Consider the following 20,546-nt stretch of genomic DNA (forward strand, 5'->3'; position numbering starts at 1 on the left):
GTGTCACTAAATCTGATTCATTTATTTCTGTAATTACTAAAGAGTCTGGTCAGCATGACATAAAAACTTGGAAATCCTAAATGATCCTTGAGTTGTGGATCCTACCAAGTAGGTTCTTGTTAGTGACAATAATGAAAGACTTTGCTTTAAATGTGCACACTGGTCTAAATTTTGTGTTCTGATTATAAGACTATGTTCTGATAGAACTTGCATTCCTCTGACAAGCAGTTGAAAATCAGTGTCTTTACATTTTAGGAACTCGGGCATCTATGTTGAGAACTGTCTTGCGATTTGCGGAGTAGTTGTAGGTGTGTTGTACATGAGTCAGTGAGTTTGCTTTTGTGGCAGATTCTGGGAAGAATCTGGCTTAACGGTAGGGCAGTATGGCACCAGGGCAGATTCTGGCCTAACAATAACTCCATTCCTTTTGCGATTTCCTAAGTAGTGTCCACTTAGGTTTTGGGCTCTTATACTTCAGCCATCCCAAAGTAGAATACTGCATCCTTCTTTGGATGGGGAATGTAGATCTGCAGTTTTCCTTGCTTGAAATTTCCATGATTAGCCCAGCAGCTCTGAATATCGGTCATTACTAACTACAGGTTCTATTCCAAGGAAAAGGCACAGCATACACCAATGATTGCCACCTTCCATAAAGCATGATGCTATTTATTTGAAACAAAATATGGAAAAAACCCACTGAATATGCCAAGAAATGACTTGCACACCTGCTAGGCATTGCCCATCTTCCTTGTGGTGCCCTGGCAAATATGAGATGCAAATTCTGCCAGCTCTTTAATTCAGAGAGAGCATCTGTGTGTCAGATCAGGCTGTCTCTCTCTGTCAGGCCCCAGAAGACAAAGCTGAGTGCCAGAATAGCAGATACAGAGGACTTGCATAAATACACACAGGTTCCACAGAAGCACTCTCATTTTGCCTGGAACCCAGATGCATGAGTAACACATGTTGCACAATGGTCTGTCCAGTCCATCCTTTCCATGCTGTGAGCCAGAGGTTTGCTCTTGAGAATCTCTCGAAGTCACATACGCTGCATTTTCTGCCCGTAAACCTGGCACTAGTTGTCCTACTATGTGGAGTCTCATGCCTGTCACCTTATCACACATGGGGAGGGCAAGAATTTGCAGGGCTGCATAGCTGAGAGTACTCAAAAGCATTCAGTAGCTGCTGGACTTTGCTATTGCCAGTAATGGACATTGCCTTCCAACTCTCACAATATGCAAGATCACAGTAGGAAAATGATTGGCTGGCTAGAACTACTATCGTGTGCATTGGCTGTGACCCATTATGGATGGTCTTGGTGTATATCAGAACCTCTGTGGCACTTCACTGTAGCAGCATTTGAAAGCTCCATGTTATCATCTTCATCATGGTGATGTCATGACTCTCAAATACTCAACAATTCTTTAGGATAATGAAAATAAAACATTTCAAAATTAAATCTCCTTCAGTTCAGTTTAGGAGAAATGATGCTTTCAAGCCCTCTGGAATGGGAGGTCAGAAAGGGCCTGTTCCCATCCTCAGCTGTAGCCCATGTGAGGTCAGAATTTTTCTAGGGAAATAAAATAGATTTGCTTTTTTTAAGAGAAGTAACATTTTTTGTGGTCTATCACCAGATTGGCAGCAGCTTTGCTTGAAGCGTCTTTGCAGTCTGTGTTTGGCTTTAAAAAGAAAAACAGACATACGTCTGTTTTGCAGTGTTCTTTCTGGGGGAAAAAAAAAGTTTCCTTTCAGCCTGATATGTAAAATCTGAGTGTGTAGCAGAATGGCTGTGCTGTCCCTTACTAAGATGGAAGCAGAAGGCTCATTAGGATATATTGTGTCAAGTTGCAGACTGTGGTGGCAAGAGAAGGTAGGGTGGGAAAAACAACAGTGGCCAGGCTCTAGACACTGGCTGCCTGGCCAAAACTGCCGTTGTACTGGCTGCAAAGAGAGAGACTGATCACCAGAGTGAGTCAGAGCATTAGAATGAAGTGGGGTGAATTCTACCTGGTGGCACTTTGCTAGGGGGTGTGATTCAGGGAAGCTGACTCCGGGCATGGCACGTACGAAGACCAGGAACCACTGGGCAGCTCCACCTGTACTGCTCATGATTCATGCTATCGTCTGCGTAAAGGGTTGGCTTGGCTGTGTAGTTGTATCAGCTGGGCTTACAGTGCTCATTGGCATTCCTGTCCTAGCTTTGTGTTGTCTAGATAGGCCTATAAGTGGAGGCACCAGCTTGTCCTTCCCTCTACAGGGAGTAACAAGAAACTAGACCCAGGCAGTGTCCTTTGTCTCTGTTTCCTGGGCATAATAAGGCAGGAGTGGGTTTTGAGTGAAATTTTAGCTATGTTGCTGTGCTGTGTCTGAACATCTAAGCAAGTAGGGTTCTTGCAGCACTGAATGGCCAGTTCATTGATTATAGTTACAGCTTCCCTGCTTCTAGTGCAAATGTGAGATGGGAAGGCTGCTGCCAGCCTGCAGGTGGGAAGGGTCACTCAAAAACTTTTGGTAGGTGCAGAGAAGATGTCTTGCTGTGCTTCCTAGCCATGTAAGTTGTGTGTGGGAAGTGTTGAAGGTGCAGTTCTGTGGTCCTTGGTCCTACTTGGAAGCAATAGGAAGGTGATTCGTGATACTGAATTCCCTTCTGAGAAGGGGACATCGTGACTTGGGAGACAGGCACTGGGCCACATAGTAGCTATGGGACTGACTGCAAAAATGATACAGGCTGGCAGTGACCAAGCTCTTGGTTGGCTGAAGATCACTAGTAAAGACATTTAAGCTCCACTTAGGAGTTCCTTAGCTGTCAGTGACTTATGGGTACCAGCAAATAAAGTTCTGCTTCAGCAAGAGCTGTGCCATACTTAACCTGTGTTTTAATTTCTATGGCCGAAAGACCATCCAGTATTGACAGCATAAGATTTTGACTGCTAGCCTGTTCTCCCCTCTGCTTGAGTAACTCCTCCATGCCTGTCTCTGCAGTGGCACAGCCTGTACTGTTTCTTACACTCCCTGCCGATATCCTGATGTTGCTCCTCTTTTGGCTCACTGCACTGTCACTACTTCCTACAAGATTATGTTTCTTTCTCCATCTGCTCAAGCTGTCGATCCTCACTCGGCACTAACCTTTCCCTTTACCAGTTCTGCCGTGACATCAATCCACTGCAGATATTAATTTGTCTGTGTTTCTAATTTTGTCCTATCTTAGACCCTGTTACATGCTGAACTTCTAGGAATTGACCTAAGAGCACACGCTAAATCTAGCCGTGTTGAATTTAGTAGTCCAATCTGTTTATACTAAGACCAGAGTTTCTTTGCATTCTTCACCCTTAATGTCAGCTCTCAGCAGCTCTTGAGATGTTATGGGATCTTCCCAGTACCTAACATTTTGTCTAGTTATGTCTGTCTGTGCAGGGTGACAGTGAAAATGCTACCAGATCAAAATGGAAGTGCAGGAAGTCTGCTTTGGCAATACGGGCACAGAGCTGCAGTCACCTGGGCCTATTTGGTTCCTGAAAAATAATGGGATCGGTGGGTGGAGAGACAAGGGAGCAAGAAGAAGTGAGGTTGATTTGGTTTATGTGCTTTTCACAACTAGTCTACTCAAATTTATCCAACCTAAATTCCACCTACCTCCATGCACCTTATGTTTCCTGTTGGCTAGCACTCATCTGCCAGAGACACCATACAGTAATAACAACACAGGGTAAAGTCAAATATAATTTGAGTGAATCTGCATCCAGATTTTACCATGGCACCCTTCTGTGTTAGTAGCTGCTGTGAAATCTGGCAGTGAGCTGTACAGTATTGGCTACAGGGATTTTTTTCACTGAAGCGAACTAAGATTGTGGGCACTTTGGCTGCATGAATGCTGGAAGCTGATGACCAGTGTGTCAGTGGAATATCAAAGTCATAACCTGAATGTTGGTACATGATGTAATGATTAGACAGGAATGCTGTACATGAGTAGAAGCACCGTCACCAGCTGTTTACTAATTCTGGTGTTACACATAGCCTGAGGTTACATCAGGTTAAGGAGAGCACAGCCAGATTTTTTTTGTGAAGTGGGAACACTAGATGACTGCCAGGACAACAGCTGACCAAGTTAATTTTTTGATAGATATTTGTCTCCTTTAACTTCAGGGAAAAGCTCTGAAACCTTCCCTTAACGATAGCCTTGGTATATCGATATAACGGTATAACGATATCCAGGTATATATAAGATTTCACAATTCTCAGCTAACACTTGCATTTCAAGCCCTCAGAAGTGTATAACCGCAGCCCATACAATTGCTCTGCTGAGGAAAGACTCTCTGTCCTATTATCTCTGTATATTGAATAGAAAGCAATCCCTTGACTCCATGTTAGCTGTAAGAAAATAAATGAACTCTTCCTCTAGTGCCTCCAAACAATTATAACAAAGTGGTTGTACAACCACTTGCTTTCTACTGTCTTATGAATATGAATTTGCTTGCTGGACTGTTGTGAGGTGCACAGCCCATTTTTAGTGTTGAGGGGTCCACACACATGTCATTGTGCAGTACTGGGGGCTTTCCAGTGTATTTCAGTCTTGTCTCCAGTGGAATTCTCTTTTTAGAAAATCTGCAGCAGCTCAAATACGAACGCTGTTGCCTTCAACCCTCTAAGAGGCTAATGATTCTTAAGGATAATCATTTTCTCTTTTTAAACCACTCTAATCTCATGAAGTCTGATCTCGGAGCACTCAGTAGCAACCTGCCAAGACCCAGCAGCCAGCTTGCAATGTCAGCTGGAGCTCCTGGGCAGTGTCTAGGGGAGAGGTGCTTAATGCAGACGTGGATGCAGGGTCAGGGTGAGAAGGCAGTAGTATCTTGCTCTCTAAGGGGTTAGTTGGCAGAGGTTTATTTCTAAGGGTTGGCACTGGGGGCTAAGGCCAAAATCTTCAGCTTAATTCTGAATTCCATTGCTTCAAACAGGAATGTGCGCTTATGGTACTGCCCATCCATGGACTGGCATCTGTGTGTATAATGTTATGATCAGACCCCGTAACATCTTCAAAGTTTACAGAAGAAAATAAGGATCTTACCAAAGCAAGATTGGATCAAAATTGTCAGGAGTTCCTGTGTGCAGACCATTTAGGAATATGCATAAATCTCTTGAAGCTGAACTTAATCATATGCTTAAGATTAAGCTCTTAGCGATTACTTTAATTTGGGTCTGAGTCTATGCATAACAGACATCTTTAGAGACAGAGTATGAAAAATGTCTCCAAATCCACGATGCCTTTTCTCTCCAATCTTGGAGATGGTCAAGGTGACCAGGTTCTTGTCCAAATGCCGTTTGATTCCCCACCTCTGAATTGTTTGCTACCCACTCCTCTTCCCCACTTCATTACCTCCTCTGTTGAAACTGGAGCCAATAATATGAAATATCTTTGAAATAATGAGGTGGACAACTGTCCTCTTCTAGGTCAAACTGGTAGGAATCTTTACCAAACTTAGTCTCTCGCAGCTTTTTCTTACTGCTCTTTCAGATCTGCGGGCAGGGCTGTGTGTGTACTTCTTAGCTTAAGTGAGCTGGGCAATCAAACTGCTATTCAACAGGTTAAGCTAACATGTGCCGGCACAGCAGTTTATAGAGTGCACGTCCACCTCCAAGCATTCCTCTTTCCCTTAGGTAGCTCATTAAACTGGCATTCCAAGTTTCATTGCTGTATCATGCAAAGCAGCACATTAGAGCTGAGCACGTAGCTCTTGGATTTCCAAGAGGAAAGAGGATGAAAGGACAGAAGGGAATGGAGAGCCATTGCATGTGAAGGACTTGGCCATGAATGAGTAAACTGTGGATAGATATGTGGGTAGGCAGGTTAAGTGCAAGGGCAGGGAAAATTTAAATAGATTTCACAGCAAGATGATGGAGTGGCTTGAAGTGGTGATGGAGGTAGCTGAAGAGGGCTCTATTTATCTAATACAAAGCCTATGTGCAGCACCTGTTGTTATAGTTAAACAGCACACATATGAGAAAGCAAATCTAAGCCAAACGAAGTCTTGAAGTCTCGGTGACCTGGTGTATGTTGAACATACATATACTTCCGCCATGCATCGTCTTTCAAACAACAGCAGGTATGAGGTCTTCTAGTTCTCTCATGATGAGTTCTGCAGCACAGAAGAGTCAAAACTGGACTCATTAGCAACCTCTGAGAAACCTAATTTTTAGAAGCCCCTGTCAAATTTAAGCCACTTTCCTGTAATAGAATTTACTCAATTTCCTCGAGCTCTTTCTGGCTGTTCTTTGGATGTATATATGGTAGAAGAAAATTATGACAGCAATTAAAAAGGAACTGCAAGATGTTGTGCTGGTGACAATGGAAGAAAGGTGTCATAGTATGGATGTGTAATAGCCATAATATTTTGCATATTGCTCATGCTGGAATGCACTACAAGGTGAAAGAACTCAGTACCTGAGTAGCTCATTGTGGGATGTCACAGTATTTGTGATATAAGTAGCAAAGGTTGCATCACATTGCTGAATATTAGTAGTACAAACATTTAAAGAGCCTAAGGTGGGAGAAATCCTAGGGGAGGGCCACCCTCTGGCTAGGTGTGCCTTTTCCTGGAAGAAATTGGACAGATAAGCTATAAGCTGAACTTCCCAGCTTTCTTGCAGTATTTGTGCAGTACCAAATGCACAAAAAATTCATATTTGGCAACCAGGCTAGTTAAAAAGCAATGATGGCAGGATAGAAAACAATCCGTTCTCAATTATCTCTCAGTCTGAGGCTTTAAATGCAAAATGTAAGAAATATCTTGCGCTGATTCCATAAGCGATGGAGTTGGGAAACATCACAGTTTAAGAGAGCATCATTGCTTATTGTCATACTGTTATAGACAAGTCTCTTTCCTGGGAAGCCGCCTCTGTATAAGGGAAATTAAAGCAACTGCTTAGATACTGCTATTTGTCAAATGTTGTACCTATGGAGCCTCTAAGAAAACTCAGCAGGCAAACTGCTCCTCTTTCCATGCAGGGTTCTTATTACCAGTTTCTTTCCTCTGCTGATCTCTCATTCTTCTCATTCCTTTCTGAGGTCCTTAAACAGCAGAACCATTCCCCTCTCAGCAAGCTCTAATCAGTGTATAGAGAGATGATGTGAAAGATGGTGCTGATAACCAGGAAACCTGAAATAATTTTATGACTTCAACAGGCCACAAGTACCTGGGACCACAACATTGACCTTGCTGCATTTCTTGCCTCTAGCCTATGCATGTTTCTAGCCTGAGCAGGCTCAGCTATTGCATCAGTATCTTCTAGTAATATGCAGAGCTCTTCTTAGGCTGCCTAATTGAGTTTAACAATCCCTCTCAGAAGCAGATGAGTAAGTATTAGCCCCGCTTTACACCTGGGAATAGAGGTGGAGGGAAAGTGGTTTGCCCAAGGTTACAGTGGGAAACGGTGTCAGTGAGGTCAGAGTACCCTATTTGCCTGGGCCCAGAACATGTGCACACAAGGGCTGAAAGATCATCTCCAGCACCTGCCTTCCTGTCTGCCATATCAGAAGGGAACAGGAGGTCATCAGCTATTTAGGTTCACTTCTCCTATTGCTTAGGCCTTTGTTTACACTGGCAGAGTGGGAAGAGGAAAAATGGCTGTTATATGTCAGGTTCCACTAAACCATCCATTTCCTTGGGCTGTAGATATGCCCTGTTCTAGAAAATAAAGCTCCAAGTGACCTTTTCAAGAGAGCACTGTTCTTATTTTGAAGATATCAGTGTACTTAGGGATGTCCCATGCTTAATTTATTGGATATTGTATTGCTTGCTGGCTGCTAGGTACTACAGTGGGCAAAGAAGGGCATGGGGGGTGGCAGGCTCAGAGACACAAGTCAGTGCCAAGCAGAATAACACTACTAGTGACATGGTGGCAACAGACTTGCATTGGCCTGCTGAGTGCTGGCAGGAGGACAGCCTGGGTAGTCCGAAGGCAAAAGGGATGCTGGCCTGACTCCAGTTGCTCAGTCTAGCTGCATCAATGCCCTGGCTGGTATTTCCTTCCTCCTCTAGAGAAAAGACAAGATAATTTGAAACACAAAGCCAAGACTTTGCCCTCTGGAGGGATTCCAGGGCTGCAGATGGACTGAGCTCTTCGCAGTGCTGCTGGAGAGCAATTACATTTGCAGTTCAGGGGAAGGGAAGAGGAGGAGGGAGAGTCACTGAACTGACAGCAGGGATAAGAAGGTAGCTCATTAGCACATCATCTTTTGTGAACCCTTCTGTGTAGGAGCAGATCTCCATATGATGACATTCAGAATCTGGCGAGAGTGTCATCCTCAGCTAGCAGGAATTTTTGTGTAAGAAAGCATGAGTGTGTAGGTTTTAAAGAAATCAAAAGGGAGCTCCTCTGTGGTCCAAGCATGAGGTTGCATTGTTCATCCCTCATAGTCCTTCTCAAACTGGACCATCAGCTGCTAAGCTGCAATATGAAGAGAAAATAAGGAATAATGAGGTAGTCATCTTAAAAAAAAAAAATCTCTGCTGCAGACCTCATCCATTTCACTTGCTCCAGCCGTGTTACCATTTAGTGCGCTGGCTATTGTAAATCATAGCGGAGAAAGATGGTGTCTCCCCTTACCATAAAAACTTCCTCTACTGCAGCTGAATTGTTTTAGCTGATTAGTAGAAAGCTGATTATGTACAGAGCAGTGACTTGTGTTTGAAGAATTCTAGTAGGAACCAGGAACCACTACAGAGGACCGTAGTGCTTCTGTATACATTCCTAACAATTCAGAGAGCATGAGTCCTGTGGCAGTGATGATGGCCTAATGGAAACCCCATCATCATACATCATTAATACAGCTATAATACACCTAATTGTGAGCTGAGAGGTGAATTTCTTACAAGCTTATTGAAGACTGTTGTGTGATTGTTTAACAGCACTAAAATGTTCTCGCCCATTTGCTGAGAAGCCTCCACTGCCCCAAGGCAAAATGTCAGTGAAAGCATAGCTTCATCTTTTCCTAAAGAAGGTTGTCATGGATGGGAAATGTGTGTTTCTCCCACTTGCCAGGCAACTATAAATGACTATGCCTGGGAACAGGCCTACATGGCACAGCTCTTGTCTTTTTTGTGTAGATGTCTATCTGCTACATGTGGAGGATCACAGGTCCTTTCATTAACATGGGGTGGGGGATTTGGGCAAAAAAGAATGAACCCACCCAGAAATCTTTTGAACCCAGTGGACTACAAGGTAAAGACTGACTATCCTTATTTTCTCTTAAATCTTCTATTCGTTTGGAGAGGATAGGATGTAAATGTTTTTCAGCACAGACTGGGAGAACTGGAGTTCCCACAGGTTCAACAGTGCCATGGTGAGGTAACAGCTGTAAAAGAATCAGCTCTGTCAGTCTGCCTGTAGACAGAAGGAGGCTCTTTAGTGCTGCCTTCAGCTTGCATCAGTATAGTGACTGCACCATTAACTCAGGCATGTCCTGCAGTACGACAATGACAGCAAGGTGGAGGTGGAAGAGAAAACAAAGAGATACTTGCAGTTGACAGTTACACAGCCTCCACTGACAGAGGATCTCAAAGCACTGTACAAAAACCTGGTGGAAGGTGTAGTGGATAACAATACATGATGGAGAATCTGAGGGACAGAGGAAGGGAGTGAATTTCACATAGAATAGCTGTAGAGCCTGAACAGCAGGAGATGGGAGAATACAGAGGACTAAATGTCTCATTCTGAATTCCTGTGATCCTGATTTACACTCATGAAACTGTGGTGAAGTCAGTGCAATTATACCAGTATGAATCACAAAATAGTTGAGGCTGGAAGGGACTTCTTTAGATTACCTGGTCCAGCCTCCCTGCTCAAGCAGCATCAGCTACAGCAGGTTGCTCAGGGCTGTGCCCAGTCAGGTTTTGAGTATCTCCCAGAATGGAAATTCCACAACCTCTGTGAGCAACCTGTTCCAATGTTCAGCCACTCTCACAATGAGGAAGTGTTTTTTTATGTTCAGATGGAATTTCCAGCGTTTCAGTCTGTGCCCGTTGCCTCTTGTCCTGTCACTGGGCATCACTGAGAAGAGTCCGGCTCTGTCCTCTTTACACTCTCCCAGCAGATATTTATAAACACCAACAAGATACCGACCAAACCTTGCCTTCTCCAGGCTAAACAGTCCCAGCTCTCTCAGCCTCGCCACATATGAGAGATGCTTTCATATGAAAGCTGGCTGAGAGACCAGAAATGAGCTTCAGATCTCTTGAGCAGTTGCTCTTTGTACTAATAGCACAAGCTTTCTTTGTACTCCCGAGTGTGCTCCATCCAGGTTATAGGAAAACAGATGCTGGAACTGTTCAGCAATGCTTTTACACTGTAAGAAAGCAGAGAGCAAGAGGAAGACGCAAGATGGGTGTATCAGATACTGCACAGGTTAATGCAAAGGCATTTGTGACCTAGTCATCCAGCTCTAGAACGTGAGACCCAGAGCTATTCAGCTACCTCGAGGCAGCCATGCCTGCATGAAGAGGGGTGTCCTTTAACCTGGCAACAGCAGTCCCATGGAATCAGCCACCACAGGACATCAGCAGGGCAACTGGACTAATGGGATTAAAATAGAGGTAGTGCTTATGGAACTGAACAACTAGGTTAGAAAGTGATGAAGGATGGCATTCACCATTCTTCTGGGCAAATGCCCAGAAGGCATCACTCTTGAGGATCTAAAGGAGATTTTTCTCCTGTGGTATCCTGTGTGGGTGCACAGTTGTGTCTTGAATGCCTCTGCCTCTGAAGCTGACTCTGAAAGGCTGGAGAGCTGCAGTTAGTTATCCTCAGGAAAGAGACAGGATGGCCTGGAGAGATGAAACGGGAGCTGGAGTGAAAGGAAAGCAGAGGTGGACTGTAAGGAATCCGTCTCAAAATAAGCCTACTGTGCAGTACAACTACTTGCCATAATGTGCTAATGCCTCTTGCCCTAGACTTAGGAATACCCCTTAAACCACACTGCATGCCCCTTTGCTAGTATAATTAGCATGTGTGAAACTGAAAGAGAGTCAAAAGCAAACCAGCCCTACCCCAAAATACCAGTGCTGCAGAAGGAACTAACCCTGCCAGTCCCTGAAAGGACATCATTGATATCCTTAACCAAACATAGATAAGCATGTAGTTTTCATGTGGCCTGCCCTCCCCAGCTGCCTCTGGTCTGCCTCAGGATTAGGCTTCCAAAGCGCAGGCCCACTGAAACATGTGCCATCTTTTCTGTAAGCCTTTGAAAACCCTGGGCTCCCCAGCCCCTCTTCCTTTGTGCTGTAGTGGTGGTGATGAAATATTGATATGATTAAATAGTGATATGTTAATGAGTCTCTGAGAAGAAGCAATGCTGTGCACAGAGTGGCACGTGGGAGGCTAGAGCTAGTCCTTGGTTCAGTGAGAGCTCCCAGAGGTACCAGTGACCCCATGGCGCTGCTGCTGCTGATGATCCATGTGTGAAGGTGTTCCTAAAGCAAAGGGAGAACTGAGAAAAACAGAAAGTGCTCTACCCCATCGATGCTCAGGCTGGAGGGTGACTGCTCTAGAGCATTCTAGTTAACTATTTTCAGCCAGCTATGTGACAGCAGAGTGAGGAGAGCTGCAGCGTGCCATCTCCCACACAAACGTCTTCCTCTGTTGCTTGTCAGCTTTTCTGTTGAATTTGAAAGACTCTTCCTAGTCATAGAAGGGCAGTCCAGTGATCTCACTCAGGGCCAGGAGAGCCCACTGCAGGAGGGTCCCACTGCATTCAGTGGGAATCTGATGGTCTTTGCTCTCTGTGCCTGGTGTTTCAGAGTAATGCTTCTTGCGTGGAGCTGCAGTTTGAAACTGAAACATGAGCAATGACTGTCAGGAAGATGCCCTTCCTAGCCCTGCAGCAAGTCTCCAAATGAAAATCTGTTACCGGGATGGCTAAGTCATGGAGCCACAAGGCACTAAGTCGCTGAAGGCCTAGGGCTATAAATTCCCCAGTACCTGACAGGATCTGGGCAGAGGTTGTCTCTGTGGGTTTCTGAAGGAGGAGAGTTTTTTACAGATTTGGAGGAGTGTTGGCTTTAGGTCCCACTGAAAATATCAAAGCTGTTTCACCTGGATTCTGGGGTCTGTGCTTGCATCTTGGCTATACTGTAGCATGGGTCCCAATGCTGCACACCGTCTTCCCATGACTACAACTAGCCTACCTGGCAACTGTCCTCGGTGACAGCACTTTGTAACATCTTAGTGCATTTACTGTGGCAATACAGACTTATTTACAGCATTCCTTGTGACCTGGCCTCTGTAGTCCCAGAGCCGTGTAAAACCTTCTAACTTGTAAAGCAGTACTTTGGCCAGAGGACTTCTACTTATGAGTACACAATATTGCATCTGTATTCCAAATATTAGTAAGTCACCTCTGTGGCCACAAAACTTACTTAGATGCCCTGTGGTCATGCGGCAGCATAGCTCTATTCCGCATCAACCAGAATGCACATTGCCAGAGCACTGCTGTGTTTTCAGTTGCAAGAGACCTCACAGCTCTGCTCAGATATGGTGCCCCTTGTGACAGACATACTCTGCCACCTACCTGAGCCTTCACCACCTCAGAGCTCTAGTCTCAAGCTGTGACTGCTCTATTAACTTTTACCAGCTCTACACTGTGGGTCAGAGATACTGTTTTTCTGCCTCCTGAGGAAATGCAAGACTGTGTGCATGTGTGGGAAGCTTATGGAAATGGTGCAAATACTTCCTCCCCTTTCCCACCCCTCTCTCTGCTCTCCAGCACAGATAAACATACTTGGCTTTCCAAAGATAAAATATGAGTGTGATAGCTACTGTATGATGAAGAGCTCCTTCAGCACCAGAGCTCTCACCCACTCCCACATGCTGCCAGTTTGGAATTGCATGGTATGATCTGTTCCTCTCCCGCCTGTTCATGGCAACATGCTACATAGTTACTTGTGGTGGGACAATCTGCAGTAAAGTGGATGCACAGATAATGCCCTGCTGCTATTCCCTGCTCAGATGTCTGACAGCAACAGACTCAAATAGAATAGCTACGGGGATTTATTCCGCAGTGGGGCCAATAATGGTAGTATAGCCTTCTTTGCAGATATTTTGTTAAGAGAACATGTTGGTTAAAAGCATGCACATCATGTTCATTTAGGATCAGCTAGGAAAACAAGCTTTCATTTTTGCTGTAGATCAATTATTGCCACTTTGATCTTGCTCAGGGTCTTTCCTGTGCTGTGTCTCAGAAACACCTGAACATTGTCAAAGCCATAGCAAGAAACAGTTCCTTCTCAAATAGTTTACAGTCTAAACAGAAAAGGCTTGCAAAAGGTGAAGGAGCAAAGGCACACCTTTTTTCCTGCTGTAGGTGACGTGGGAGGAAATGAAGTGCCAGCTCACCATCAAACTGGCATGCTGCTAAGCATAAATATGATCAAGCTCCAGCCATAGAACTGTTCAGAAGTCTCTGATGTGAGATCTACGTGGCCTTGTAGAACCTTAAGCTTTGACAGCATCAAGCTCACTGGTGGCCTACGTGTCCTTTCTGCTGATCAAGATGCAAGGAAAAGTTACAGATACGTTTGTACTGAGCAAGCAAATGCAGACATGAAGCTGCAGGAGCAGAAACACAGCGTCTCTCAGCCTTCCACTTCCATTGCCAACCCGTAACATTCTTTTCCAAACCACACTGTTACAGCATCTCTCCAATACTCCCTGGCCAAATCCTCTTCTAATTCATGCTCTGTTTCATGTGTGGCTTGCCCTTCACTGTGGTCACTCAAAACACCATCTCTGGCTAGCAGTATACAGTCTGCCTTCTTTATTAATGTATTTTTATAGACAGGAACCTTAAGGCTAATAATTATTTGCACTAAATACCACATGATTTTTCTATTTATAAGGCACTTATATCAAAGGGTCTCAAAAAGCAATCACTGCAAACCACAAGAAATGAAAATGTAATAGCATTGATGGAATGTCCAAACTGGCCTGTGAAATAAATCATTGGGTAGGACACAAAATCTGCCCTACAGAAGGGGCTTTAGATAACCTTTTCTTCCCAAGTGTCTTGGAGCACTTTGAAAACAGGACGCAGGCTTTCTACTGCTTCAGAAGCCTCCTCATGGCAGAGTACTCACTGTGGAACGGCCTGAATAGGCCTGTTCTTCCTCTTCCCCATGGGAGGGCTACTCAACCTAAGGAAGATGGCAGGATCTGCCCCACATATAGCAAAGGCAGCCATGGGGCTGGCTGCTGGCCTCCAAAGCTAGTTGTTTCATGAGTTGTTGCTGAGGAAACTGCATTTGTGCAGGCTGATCTGGGCACCAGCCTGTGGTGCAACTGGCATTTGTCTGCAGTAGCTATTCATATTTGAAAGGTAGTCACCTGACTCACAGTAAGAAACCACTAATATATATTAGTCAGGCCCTGAACTAGGTGCCATAAAGAGGATTTGCTAAATCTAGCAGGTTATTGCTGCAGGAGTGACCTGTGACCACAGGAGAGCAAGTAAAGCCACAGACCAGAGTTAAATAATAGTTCCTAGAAACCTCCTGGGTGCTTTAGTATGACCTGATGTTAAAGTTAGATTATTTTCTTGCATGTCCCTGTCCCCCATGGCCTTAAAAATCAGAACTGCAGAGTGTTTGCTTTCTACCAGGCTGCAGACTGCTCCCTGTTTCTGAGAGATCTCAGAGTCCTGCCAGGACTTTGGATACGTCATCAAGTGATTGGCAAGGATACAACAATCCTCCAGTGGCTTGGGAAAGGGACCTCCTCTGGGGTCCATGCAGTCCTCGGGAACATAAACAAGGGAGTAATGAGGAAGGAGGAGGAAGGAGGTGTTCTTACCTCCGTGGCACTGGAAAGTCAGACACAAGAATACTCTGTGGGGTCCTGAGGTCTCTATGCAAAAGAGGATGCTGAAAAAACCTGGAGAGCATGGAGGAGAGCCTCAGAAATTATTTCAGATGTTCAAGGAGAGACTGAAAGGGTTCTATTGATTTAGATACTGATGCAGAACTTGGGACATGACTTGATTACAGGTACTGGGAGAAAACACATGCTGAAAGGTCCTAATCATAGTGAAGAAAGCTACGACAGGAGAAGCAGCTGGATGCTGAAATAAGAAAAACTCAGCCAAGAAAGTCAAAACAGTTGTATCGTGGGCGATAAGCTACTGAGACTAGCTCCTGGGGACCACGATAAGTCTCTGTGCTTTGCTGCCTTTACGTGCTCTCCTGCAATATGTACTTTAGCCAGCTCAGCACAAGGTGCCGAGTAAACGCAAAGCCCTGTGACCTACAGGACGTCAGCTGGGATGAGCCCTATGAATCCCTCAGATTACCACCTGCGATCTTCCGCTGATTCAGGTACACTTCAGGGAGTGTTGCTTTCTTGCACTCCCTCACAGTACAATACTGGGGGGTATCCGCACGGTGACTTCTGCTCTCTCACTTTAAAGGTCCTGTAAGATCAGCTGCGTTAGAGTCGGACGGAAAGCCAAAATGGGCAGGGGAAGGGAACATGCACACCTGCAGATCCAGGAGAAAATCCGTGTCCCTCCAGGGCAGACTGTGCCTTTCACAGTCCCGGCATCGTCTGGTGCCCTTGGAGGGAGAGGACTGCGCTTCACACCGAAGGCAGAAGGACCCTCACCATCCCCACGCAGAGGTGGGCACAGGCTGCAGGCTCCGATTCGGAAAGGCACCGGGAGCCGGGCAGTGCACTTGGCTGAAGCCCTGTGGATACCAAAGGGAGCTGAGCCCTGGCTGCACTCGGAGCTGGACGCCGTATTCCTGGCTCTTTCGGGCCCTTTTCCAGCCTTTCTGACCTGTCTCCCTTCTTCTCTCTCTCTCTCTCTCTCTCACCTCCTCTTGACTCAGTTTTGGTTATGTACCCGTGGTGGCCTTCTCCCTCTCGGCACCTGTCCTCTGTCCTGAGCAAAACATGAATGGGGGAAAAAGAAAGCGATTTTTTTTTTTTTTATAAAAAGCAGACAGAGGCAAAAAAGCCAAGGTTTCAAAGCCAGCTTCAGAGCCCAAACCCACCCTCCGTCGCGGGAGGAGGAGCCAGCCCCCGCCTTTCCCCTCCGGCACCGCAGCTGCAAAACCCCCTCGGCGGCCGCCGGCTTTCAGCCCCGGCACCGGCCGAACGCAAGCGCGGGGCGGCGCGGAGGGCGCGCGGGGGGCGGCGCGGAGGGCGCGGGACGGCGCGGAGGGCGCGAGGCTGCGGCGCGAGGCTGCGGCGCGGAGGGCGCGGGGCGGCGCGGAGGGCGCGAGGCTGCGGCGCGAGGGGCGGCGCGGAAGGCGCGAGGCTGCGGCGCGGGGGGCGGCGCGGAGGGCGCGGGGCGGCGCGGAGGGCGCGAGGCTGCGGCGCGGAGGGCGCGCGGGGGGCGGCGCGGAGGGCGCGGGGCGGCGCGGAGGGCGCGCGGGGGGCGGCGCGGGGCGGCGCGGAGGGCGCGCGGGGGGCGGCGCGGGGCGGCGCGGAGGGCGCGGGGCGGCGCGGGGCGGCGCGAGGCTGCGGCGCCCCCTGCTGCCCGCGGCGGGGGCGCGGGCGGCGGCAGCGCCGCGCTGGGGCCGCGCTGAGGTGTAGCGCGGTGTGTCTGCTCGCGCGGACGAGGCGGGGGGCGGCGGTGGGAGGCCGGCGAAGCGCCTGAGGAAGAGCCGTCGGCGAGGTTATAGTGGGGCAGGAAGCAGGAGGTGATGTCGGGGGTAACAAACAGGAAGCGGCGGCCGCGGCACAGTGCGGGGCCTGGCTGTGGGCTGAAGCGCGGGGAAAGGGCCTCCTCTCGCGTGGCGGGGGGAGCGGCGCCTGCCTCCCTGCCTTTGGCTGCCAGTGTTTTGCTTTCCCAGCTACTGTTTACACTGAGCTGTTGTTATTTGGACGGCAGGACGAGAGCAGTAAATAATTGTTTGCGCTTCCGTAGCGTCTTTTCCCAAAGAACCTGAAAGATATGAATGAACCCTCGCGACGTCCTTGTGACTCACATGAATATTAGTAACCCCATCTTACGTTTGAGGGAAGTGGAATATATAGTCATTAAGAGGCAGATTCTCAAAAACGCTCGTGGAGGTAAGTGCCTGTTCCTGTTTGGTATGCTCAGGTTTCCAAAGTTCCCATGAAAATCCCTGGGTGAGGATGCATCTCGCACTGTCTGAACTGTCTTAAAGTTAGTTGTCAGGTCTGAGGTAACAGTGCGGGCTCTCTCCGGAGTACGCCTCCAGAAAGCACTTCATTCCCAGTTATTTCAGGTACCTTTTTCAGAGGGGGGAACTGGAAGTGTCGTATCTTCCTCTAGGAACTGCAGATAAACACTACGTGGTTGGCCTAAACTAGATACTTCAGTTTGGATGCTTGAAGTGAGGTAAGATGAATCCTGCTCCAAGTTAATCTGCATTTACTGACAGTAACTGAGAGCAGATTGTGGAACAACTGCCAGAACTGCTGAGTTCTTCCTCACCATGTACGCCAGACGTGTCTGATGGAAGATCTTTTTAACCATGCTAACTGTCTCAAAGAAAAGGAGCGTTTCATAATTACAAAGATACGGACATTTCCACCTATTCCTGCAATGTAAGTGAACTCTGTTTCTGGGAATTTTTCCCTGTATTATAACTGTCTCCAGTGTTTTGGAGAACTTCAAGAAACTTCTCCTAAAAAAACTAATGACAAAACTTAAAATACCATTAACAGAGTGAAAATCAGTGTAACCATCTTCATGAGGGGAGCAGGTGTGAAAGAAGAAGAGCCTCTGTGGAATAAGGAGACTTGCGAGTAGGAGGATTTATTAATGAAGAAGCAAAGCCAGCACTGGGAGCTGGTGGGCTGAACTGAAAGGGGTGATTAGAGCCAGGTCATATCTTTCATAATTATCACACTTTTATTCGTTTTTTTTTTTCCATAATACATTTTGTTCTGATTTTCTCACGTTTCTTTGCTGACAGTCTTCCAGAGAACAAATGAGTTTATGGGCAGGAACAAAAATGCCTTGGCAATGCTTCGGCATTTTTTGCCAAAGCAGAAAATGTAAGGCAAATATCAGACAGTGTTAATAAAAAATAAGTTTCAAATGCACAGTGACTCACATTTGCACCATAAATTTGACTGCAGAAAACTCTGCTTGCATACACATTGTGGGAGCTACATGTCCAAGCACGGGGATCCTCAGAGCCTTTGCACAGAGCCAGGAATGGTCAGGTCCTGTTCTAGCTAGTAATGGCTGCTCTAGCCATAAACCTAACTCTCAACAAATTTGTTTGGATGTTAAATATGAGTTGGTTTAATTCAATTTATGAAAACAAACATTGTGCTTCTGTGACCTTCTAGGCAGTTAGTTAAAAATGTGATCAACAAAACCTTAGTAAAGCCAGCAACAACTCAACAAATAAATCATAAAGCACAGATAAAAGATGCCATCCCCATACAGCCTCTCCTCAAACTGCATGTTTTCCTCGTTTATCTGTGTATTTGCAAAACATGATTGTGAACAAGGTGCTGTTCTGAACCTTGGGACTCTTCCAGGGCGTGAATGATCTGAGCCTCATCCAGAGCACAGTTTGCCCAAGAAGAGTAGCCTGCAGGATGGGTCAGCAGCCAGGAGTAGATGGAAGCCTGAGCACGGCCCCCATCTTGGCTGGTCAAAGGAAAGATGTGATGCTCACAGAGGAAACTCAACAGGATTTAGCCCTCCTATGGTAGTTATGTAGCAATGTTAGAGGCAACTCCATCACTAACCATGTGTTATAGAGTATATGGAAGAGACAGCTGTTTGGGGAGGGTTTATCAGCTGAATTTACAAACCTTCATCTGCAATCCAGGGGAGATAAGCCATTGCTAAGTACTTAAAAGGCCTTTGCTGGGCTTTTTCCATTTCTGCCCAAAGCAACCAAGGAGAGTGGATGCTCACAATGTTTTGTGTCAGCAGGGAGAAAGCCATTCCTGATGCTTTCTGCCCCAAGAATGGTGGCTCTGCTCTTTCTGAGTCAGAACCCATCTTCTCCACACAAGCAAGCAGCCAGGAGATTCGCCTGTTGTGTCCAGTGGAAGGAGGCTCGGGCATCTTCTCCTGTCTCTCCCTCTCTGCCCATCCAGGTAGGCAGGAGGAAGCTGTTGCTGGAAGGGGGAACCAGTCCCTATAGCATGTTCATTCAGCACATTTGGCATGAACAGAGTTACTAGCTGAGTTTGAAAACAGATACTGCCCAAGATCTGGCAGGATATTGTTTGAGGCATAAGGAGGACCTTTAGCTGCTTGACTGTGATACATGAGGGTAACAGCTCTTGGGACAGCAGGGCGGGATAAATGGGCTCAGCTCTGGTGAAGCCAGGAGAGCTACAGCAAACAAGTGCTTGTGATATCGCAGAACTCTTAGGCCTGGCGCATTTGGTTAGATAAAGCCATCCAGGGATCATGTGTGTTATGCAGGTCACACAACATCGAGTGTTACATTATCTTCACCACTGGAGACCACTCTATTTACCTCACTTCTCTGGTCTCCACTCTCAGATTGCAAACAATGCTGACATGTTAGTCAGGAGCCCTGCATGACCCAGTCAGAGAGGAGGACAATGAGATGGAGACTCAGGAAGCAGGAATTATTTCTCAGCCCACTTCACTCCCTGCACTTTTAAAATTTATTTTTAATTCTTCCTGCCCTGGGGGTGCATTCCTGCAGCTTGGAGAGCCTGCAGAAAGCCTGTCACCACTGAGTCCTGCTGGGAATTGCATGGCTGGTTGCTGGAAGACAGTGAAGACTTCTGGGTGTGAGTGGTTACTGAATGAGCCTTGTATGCACATAGACTTTCTCTCTCTGCTCCGCTTTGCATCTCCCAAGAGCTGAGTGGCAAATTGGAGGAGAGAGCTGAGCTGTCTGTAGAGAGAGTTTGCTTGATAGTTTGCTGTCAAGATGTAAAAGGGAAGGGGAGAAAGGACATGCTGGTCCCTTGAATTGAACGCTGCACATGGAAATGTTGATCTAGCACCTGGAATTACTGCTCTACATGCAGTGCTTTACACAGTAAATCAGACAAGAGTCCGGTGCTAACTGCAGTGTGATGGACCTCGGAGCTGCATATGGAAAAAGGAGCAAGGGCAACAGTGGTGATAAGAACAGCAGAGGGAGGAGAAAGAGAAAGGGTAGTTTTATGGAGCTGAGTCATAGTGTTGTCCAGACAAGGTCTGAGAGCAGAGCGGGCAGGATTAGAGCAGGCGGGAGAGTGATCAGGGAGAAATCTCACTGGTTTGGGTGTTACCAGCTGTCAGAATATCAGAGCACAACCTGCAGGCTTTGGGAGCTGAGTTAGCACAACTGAAACAGAGACACAGAGAGAGAGAGAAGAGGCGGGGGGGGGGGAAATCTTGATGTTGACTCTCCAGATAGGCTGTAAAATTGAAGTTATGAAAACAGTGAAGCATGGCCAAGGGCCACTGAGTTATGTCACCTCTCCACAACCGGAGTCTGGATTGTGGCTCTCATTCTCCTGCCTGCTCTAGTATACTGGGAGTGTCTTACCTACTTTGTAAAATCAGTATGTATTTATGGATCAGGTATGTGAGAGAA

General features: G+C 46.6%; 1 long non-coding RNA gene across 1 annotated transcript; it reads left to right on the forward strand.

The window, feature by feature from the left end:
* The first annotated feature begins 16,631 nt into the window (after positions 1 to 16,631).
* LOC134141404 (uncharacterized) lies at positions 16,632 to 18,053 on the forward strand. Its single transcript, XR_009958618.1, has 3 exons — positions 16,632 to 17,058; positions 17,394 to 17,559; positions 17,680 to 18,053. It is a non-coding gene; the product is annotated as an uncharacterized LOC134141404 (long non-coding RNA).
* The last annotated feature ends 2,493 nt before the right edge of the window (positions 18,054 to 20,546 follow it).

The sequence above is a fragment of the Rhea pennata genome, chromosome 5 (assembly GCF_028389875.1).
Source record: "Rhea pennata isolate bPtePen1 chromosome 5, bPtePen1.pri, whole genome shotgun sequence".
Taxonomy (NCBI): domain Eukaryota; kingdom Metazoa; phylum Chordata; class Aves; order Rheiformes; family Rheidae; genus Rhea; species Rhea pennata.